The sequence below is a fragment of the Mytilus galloprovincialis genome, chromosome 14 (assembly GCF_965363235.1).
Source record: "Mytilus galloprovincialis chromosome 14, xbMytGall1.hap1.1, whole genome shotgun sequence".
NCBI classification, from domain to species: Eukaryota; Metazoa; Mollusca; class Bivalvia; order Mytilida; family Mytilidae; genus Mytilus; species Mytilus galloprovincialis.
In genome coordinates, this window is record NC_134851.1 from 41475758 (window position 1) to 41482755 (window position 6998).

General features: G+C 30.6%; 1 protein-coding gene across 2 annotated transcripts in view; it reads left to right on the plus strand.

Annotated features, from left to right (window-relative positions):
* LOC143058937 (alsin-like) overlaps positions 1 to 6998 on the plus strand; it is a 60772-nt gene that overhangs the window by 1239 nt on the left and 52535 nt on the right. Inside the window, exons 1-2 of one of the 2 annotated variants that reach the window (XM_076232413.1) lie at positions 6518 to 6607; positions 6716 to 6772. The gene's annotated coding sequence lies outside the window, so the exon portion shown is untranslated. Of the gene's footprint in view, positions 1 to 6517; positions 6608 to 6715; positions 6773 to 6998 lie in introns of those variants that run through there. The other variant, XM_076232414.1, reaches the window with a different exon arrangement.

Below are 6998 nucleotides of genomic sequence, written 5' to 3' on the forward strand. Positions count from 1 at the left end.
TTCTTATATAAAATGGCTGTTCAAAATCCATTTATTCAATATTTTATTGACAATTCTTTTTATACATCCTTGATACACGAAGATGAAAACAGTCTTAACTTTTTACATTAAGTAAACCCTAAATTTTAAAAACTGCATTTTGTTTTCAAAAAAAATAATGTCCTTTTTAGAAACCAAGTGTCAATCAGAAATAAATAAAAATGTAACAATTTCAGTTTATGAAACACCAACCTAAAACTATTTACTATTTATTTCTAGTAAAAAATGTACTGAAAAGTATTGAATAACCTTTATTATGATTCAAGCGATCACCAGAACCACGACTTTAGAAAATACTAATTTCTGGATTATATTTCATTTCTTGTCCGTGAACTGATCCAATTTTTAATTCATACGAAAACATATGACACCGTTATTTTGACAAATGAAAATCGCAAAGTAATCGGAAACGGTTAAAAATCGTAGAACGCCTTCACAAAAAAAAAATCGATACCTAAAATCATTCAATAGGACATGCTTATCAAATTTGAGTAAACACCTGAATAAAAACTCAACACTGAAAACAGTAAGCAGTGAAAATTGTTATTAGTACGAAAACACATCACATGATGATATCTATTGAATTATGAGCAACACGACAGTCCCAACTATTTGAACAGAATATGTTTACACTTCCAGAAGTTGACACTTAAGGAGGTAGACCAAGGTTAAGGGAAATAACTCTTAAAATCATCAGTACGTTTGTGTCAGCCATTTTCATAAATATGTTCTAAGCTTCTTGGATACACAGATTATTTCCAATCTGTTTCAGGTAAATGCTTAAAATTCATTGACAAAACTTGACTTTTACAAACGCATAACTGATTTAAAGAGTTATCTCCCTGAACCAAGGTCTACCCCCTTAATATCATCATTAGTTATGGTGTAAAGATTGAATGCAATCAAAACCCTATAAATGGTACTGACTTAAGGGGTTCGCGGGTCTAAATCATTTATATAGGATTTCTCTATATTTTTCAATAAATGAACTTTATCTTATAGTTAATAGAAAAATAAAATTAAAAAATGGGGTCACCGTTCATTTGCGCTCACAATCTGCCTTCGAAAGAAGCATACATCTTTGTAGAAGCGTTTTTTTTCTGTTGAACTGAGAAATAAAGGTAATTTTGAAATAAAAAAAAAAAATTATTACAGAAATCGCTCAAATTTTACAATAATTTAGTTTAAGTACAGCATATATCAAAATTATATTAAAAAATATAGGTCACCGATGAGTTAAAACTTTAAAGAGTTATTTCAATTTTAAAGCCAAAAAATTGCATTTTTCCACCAAAGGGAGATAATTTGGAACTTTTTCAATGATGTTTACATTTTAAACATGTTAAAAGTCATCTGGGGTCAACACGAATTAATTGTTTTGAATGTTTTTGTACCATATGATAAAGTAACAACTACAAAACATGCAAAAGGTAATGAATAAAATTTGTAATGAAAAACAAATGTTTAATTTTTTTCTGAAATTTTTATACCCTCGAGCCTCCTCGATGACAATACATTTGTAGCTTGTAATGAAATAATATCAGTGAAACAAAAGAAATTTGATTAAAGTCAACAAAAATAAGACACAATTTACGTTTTCCCAAGCATCTAAATCACCTCCAGTTATGCTCAGAATACAGGATTTTAAGTCTAAAATGCTCCCCCTAGCAAGTTCAGCCGGCTTTGCCGCCTTTAACCAGTGATAGTGAAATAAAGTGGGCTATTAACATGATTAACTTGTTGCCTGGGCTAACTGATTTTCAAGTCCAGTAGCCAAGCTACAAGTTAATTTTGACCCCTGGAGATACATGTAAACAAAATGTAGTGCAATGATCATTGCAAAATATTTATCAATAAAATATATGCTCATACGGTATGGGCTTTGCTCATTGTTGAAGGCCGTACAGTGACCTATAGTATGATAGTTGTTAATGTCTGTGTCATTTTGGTCTCTTGTGGACAGTTGTCTCATTGGCAATCATACCACATCTTCTTTTTTATATTAGACATTCAAATTACAAAATGATGTTACATATATATCTGTAACTTCTGTAAGGTGCAGGAATCTACATTTACATGTCATATCTGTTCTAAAAATATCAATGATGTCATTGTTAAGTAATCTTTCAAATTAGAGTTATCTTCCTTTCTCCAGAATTGTAGATGAATCACTTACTACCTGTGCTTTACAAAGGGGGGATAGGACCTTTATCAGGACTCCAGGATCGAGTGTTTTTAAGCTTGGGATATCGGGATTGACCCTTTTGGGATCTGGGAATTCTTTTTATGAATTTTCGGGATGTCAGGATTAAATTTATTTAAATTTGGGACCTCCTGATTTCGTATTTTAAAGCCCAGGATTTCAGGATCAGGACCCCTGACCTACCCCCCTCTTTATACAATGCATTGTTCAATTTTAATTCCCACTGGTTAATTCAAGCAATCTTTACCATCCAGTGCTTACCAGCACTTTAATTATATAAAAAATAATAATCTTTTGATATTCTTTTGATATTTATTTAAAAAAAAACCAAGATCATCTTTACATTCATGAAATACTTGCCACTGGATGCAAAACAAACTGTAATCAATCAATAAAATAACCAAATGAATTTTTAAATTTCTTTTGTGAACTGGGAATATTTCAAGAGTTATTAGTTTATTTAAGGTTACTGTATAAATATATGAATCAGGATATAAATACCAATTTTACCTGTAGAAATAATTATTATTAAATACATTATCATTTCAATGTGATGAAGAAAATCAACAATCCAGGATAAAAATAATCATGATAAAATTTCAGTAAGATTTTTTTTAAAACTTTTATCATGTTTATCATGTTTATGTTACTATAATGTATTTGCAGTTATGAAGATATATTATTATAATTCTTACATGTATGTACAAAAGTATAATCATTTTACTTTGAATAATCATGATAATTTCATGGTTTATATAATTACAATTTAAATTTATTGATAACATCATCATATGGAAACATCTTACTGTTTTTATAAATATTTATATGTTCAGTACGTCAAGCTTAACCGTGTTAACATAAACATGGTATAATTGAGAATGGAAATGAGGAATGAGTCAAATATTAACACTTTTTTGTTGATTTATATTATTACCATCATATAAACCATGACTCCCGCACCAGGAGGTGTCCTTCTGTTGGCTCCTAAACAAATATGCATACTAGTTCAGTGATAATGGACCTCATACTAAACTCTGAATTATACACAAGAAACTAAAATTAAAAATCTTTCAAGACTAACAAAGGCCACACTCAAATATATAGAATCTAACCCAGCTGATCTAACCCAAGCGTTATGCCACTGGACTCTTAAAACTTAATGTTTCAAAATTTAGGTTATAGAATATGTAGAATAAGAAATTTGAGTTATTAAATTGCACGCCAGTTAATTGTTTAAGAAAATTTTTACAGATAACATGTACACATCATTTGCACAAAATGTACCACTTGTACACTACACATGTTCTATTTGTTCTATTTATATTTTTTGCCGTTTTCTCATAAGCAAGGAATACTTGAATCTGGACATTAAGCTAACAAAAATCAATCAACTATATATTTTGAAAAATAACACTATACGCAGATGCAGAGATGCCTCCCTCTGAAAATAGATGCCTCCCTCTGAAAACCACAAATAGATTAAAGTACAGAACTTATATGAATCACACTCATTCTAAACTGCATTTTAGTTAAGTTAGTTAATGGTTAATTCAAATTCATTAAGATGATAATCTCGATTTTAATGAACTCTAGAATAACAAAGTCATGAAAGTGATGTTTTAATTTAGTCTCTGTAAAAACATGTATAAGGAAATGCGTAAAAGATTGATTAATTTACTCAACTGTAAAACATATTCAACCTAGAATAAAAGTACAAATTTTACCTGTAAAGTTGCGCAATCATTTGCAGCAAAGAAAATCAATGAACCACAATGCTATTGTAAGTATCTCAATTTTTTGTTGTTTACCGTTTTTGCATAAAATACATGTATGACTATTGCATTAAATAACTGGAGGCTATATATATTTAGTAATAAGTAGATATAGGAAAATGTTGTTTGAGTGCCAATGAGACAACTCTCCATCCAAGTAACAATTTATAAAAGTACACCATTAAAGGTCACGGTACGGCCTTCAACACAGGGCCTTGGCTCACACGGAACTCCAAGCTATAAATTTTACACATGTTAGAAAAACCCACAAGGGCAAACTGAGATTAGATTTTACATATTCATAATATTATTGCATTAAATCAAACCAAAAACATATTAAGACATGAGTTTTGTATGTGTATTAACAATGATTAATTAAGTGCAATGAAGTGCGTTCTGTCCTGTGTTTGATATGAAAATAAGAAAATGTGGTTTGATTGTGCATGAGACAATTATCAACCAGTCTGACCAGAAACCAAATGTGTGTGTGATGCCTTAATAAAAGTCACAAGGATTTTCATTATTTTTTTTGTCCCCTTTTACATTTGTATTATGTAAATCAAATTTGACCATTTGGAAGCAGTCTGATTAAAACCAGCCCTTAATACCCGATTGTGTTTGTACAAAAGTACAAGTGGATATAAGGGGCTGGATTTAATCAGACTGCCAGGTTGGGAAGATGCATATACATCTATAGTGCTAGTAAAAGTCTACATGCTAGTAATCCTTTGTTAATTTATAGTAATATCATTGTTATTTTTCTTGGTTTTTTTTTTGGTAACCTATTTAGATATAGGAAGATGTGGTGTGAGTGCCAATGAGACAACTCTCCATACAAATAACAATTTAAAAAGTAAACCATTATAGGTTAAAGTACGGCCTTCAACACAGAGCCTTGGCTCACACCGAACAACAAGCTATAAAGGGCCCCAAAATTACTAGTGTAAAACCATTCAAACGGGAAAACCAACGGTTTAATCTATATAAACAAAAAGAGAAACGAGAAACACGTATATATTACATAAACAAACGACAACTACTGTACATCAGATTCCTGACTTAGGACAGGTGCAAACATTTGCAGCGGGATTAAACGTTTTAATGGATCCAAACCTTCTCCCTTTTTCTGAAACAATAGCATAACATCACAACAAAGAAAAACATACGATAAAATATCAATTGGCAGACTTAACTCAATCAAAAAACGTATGATTAAACAATGAACAAATAAATTTGATCTGCAATATCTGAATACAAATGCACAGTTAATTAAATATTAGAGACAAACATTTGAACATTATACTCTGACTTTTTGAAACTTAGTTTCACTGTGCATAATGCTGTGTGTTTGTTTATAATACATTGGCTAAAGGACTTTTTTTTGGGGGGGGGCGAGGGGGTGTTGAAATTTTGCAAAACATGTTAAACCCATCCACATTTATGTGCCTATCCTAGTTCAGATGCTACTGGCTTTCAATGTCAGTCTTGTAAAATTGAGAAAGGAAATGGGGAATTTGTCAAAGCGACAACAACCCGACCATAGAGCAGAAAACAGCTGAAGGCCACCTGAATGGGTCTTCAATGTAGCGAGAAACTCCTGCACCTGTAGGCATCCTTTCAGCTGGCCCCTTAAACATATGTATAGTTGTGCAGTAATAACGGATGTACATTTTTAAAATTTTGGTTCAATTAAATAGTTCTGAGTTTAGTGTAACATTCCTTTTAGCTGAACTTCTACACATTAAGATTGGCTTGATTTCAAATACTATTTGCAGTATTATATCAATTAATGAACCCAGTGGACCAAAGTTGAAACTTTTTTTAATCCCTGGATTCTAAAATAGTAACACTTCCTTGTTCATTTAACATTACTACGTGTAATTCAAGAAAAAATCATAAGATCCTGTTGCACTGAATATAAACATGATAACCATTATAATCTCATTATAGATGTAAAACTTAACTTTTACATCTTTTATAAATTAATGGCAGCATACATACATGACATATGCAAAAAGGTAAATTATTAATGTTTTTTACATTGAAGATCATGAAGATGTAATATATATTTGTGCTGACATGAATTGTCATTGATATTGTTATATTTATAAATTTACTGTTTACAAAATTTTTGAATTTTTTTGAAATACAAAGGCTTTTCTTCCTCAGGCATAGATTACCTTAGTTGTATTTGGCAAAACTTTTAGGAAATATGGTCCTCAATGCTCTTCAACTTCGTACTTTATTTGGCCTTTTTGGCTTTTTTGGATTCGAGCGTTGCTGGTGAGTCTTTTGTAGATGAGGCGCGCGTCTGGCGTGTATACTAAATTTAGTCCTGGTTTCTATGATGAGTTTATATATAAGAAACATACAACATTGAACAAGACGGATATGTGTATATTAACACTTTTAGATATTACATATATATTGAAATATATTTTTGATGACATTGCAAGTTGCAAAATGACATTTTAACTTATTTTATTTCAGATGAATGTAGGTCAGATTAAAGATAAATTGTTTCATCAAATCAGAAGTGATCAACTGCTTTAAACTGACATTCTAAGGAATACAAGGAATCATAAACAGTGATGTAATAAATAGTGAAAAACAACCCTCATATACCCTACTGTGAATTTATTCAATAATGTTAAATTAACCTGAAAGTTGCATTGTTAATTTGTCATTCTTTCTTTTTCAGGCTGAAAATGATTATTGAAGAATTAAATGTGTAGTAAAGATTGTAAAGTTGTCTGAGGTAATTATAACTTTTTATATAAGAATAAGAAGATGTGGTATGATCATGATGATTGCCAGGGAGACAACACAGAAATTTACAACTATATCCAGTTCACTGAATGGTCGTTTGAGAAGTACCCATACTGCATAGTCAGGTTTATTGAGTCAGCATGATATAATTGATATATATTATTTATTCATTGTTTCTTATCAGTTAAAGTTTACTATAAAAAATGTATAAACAA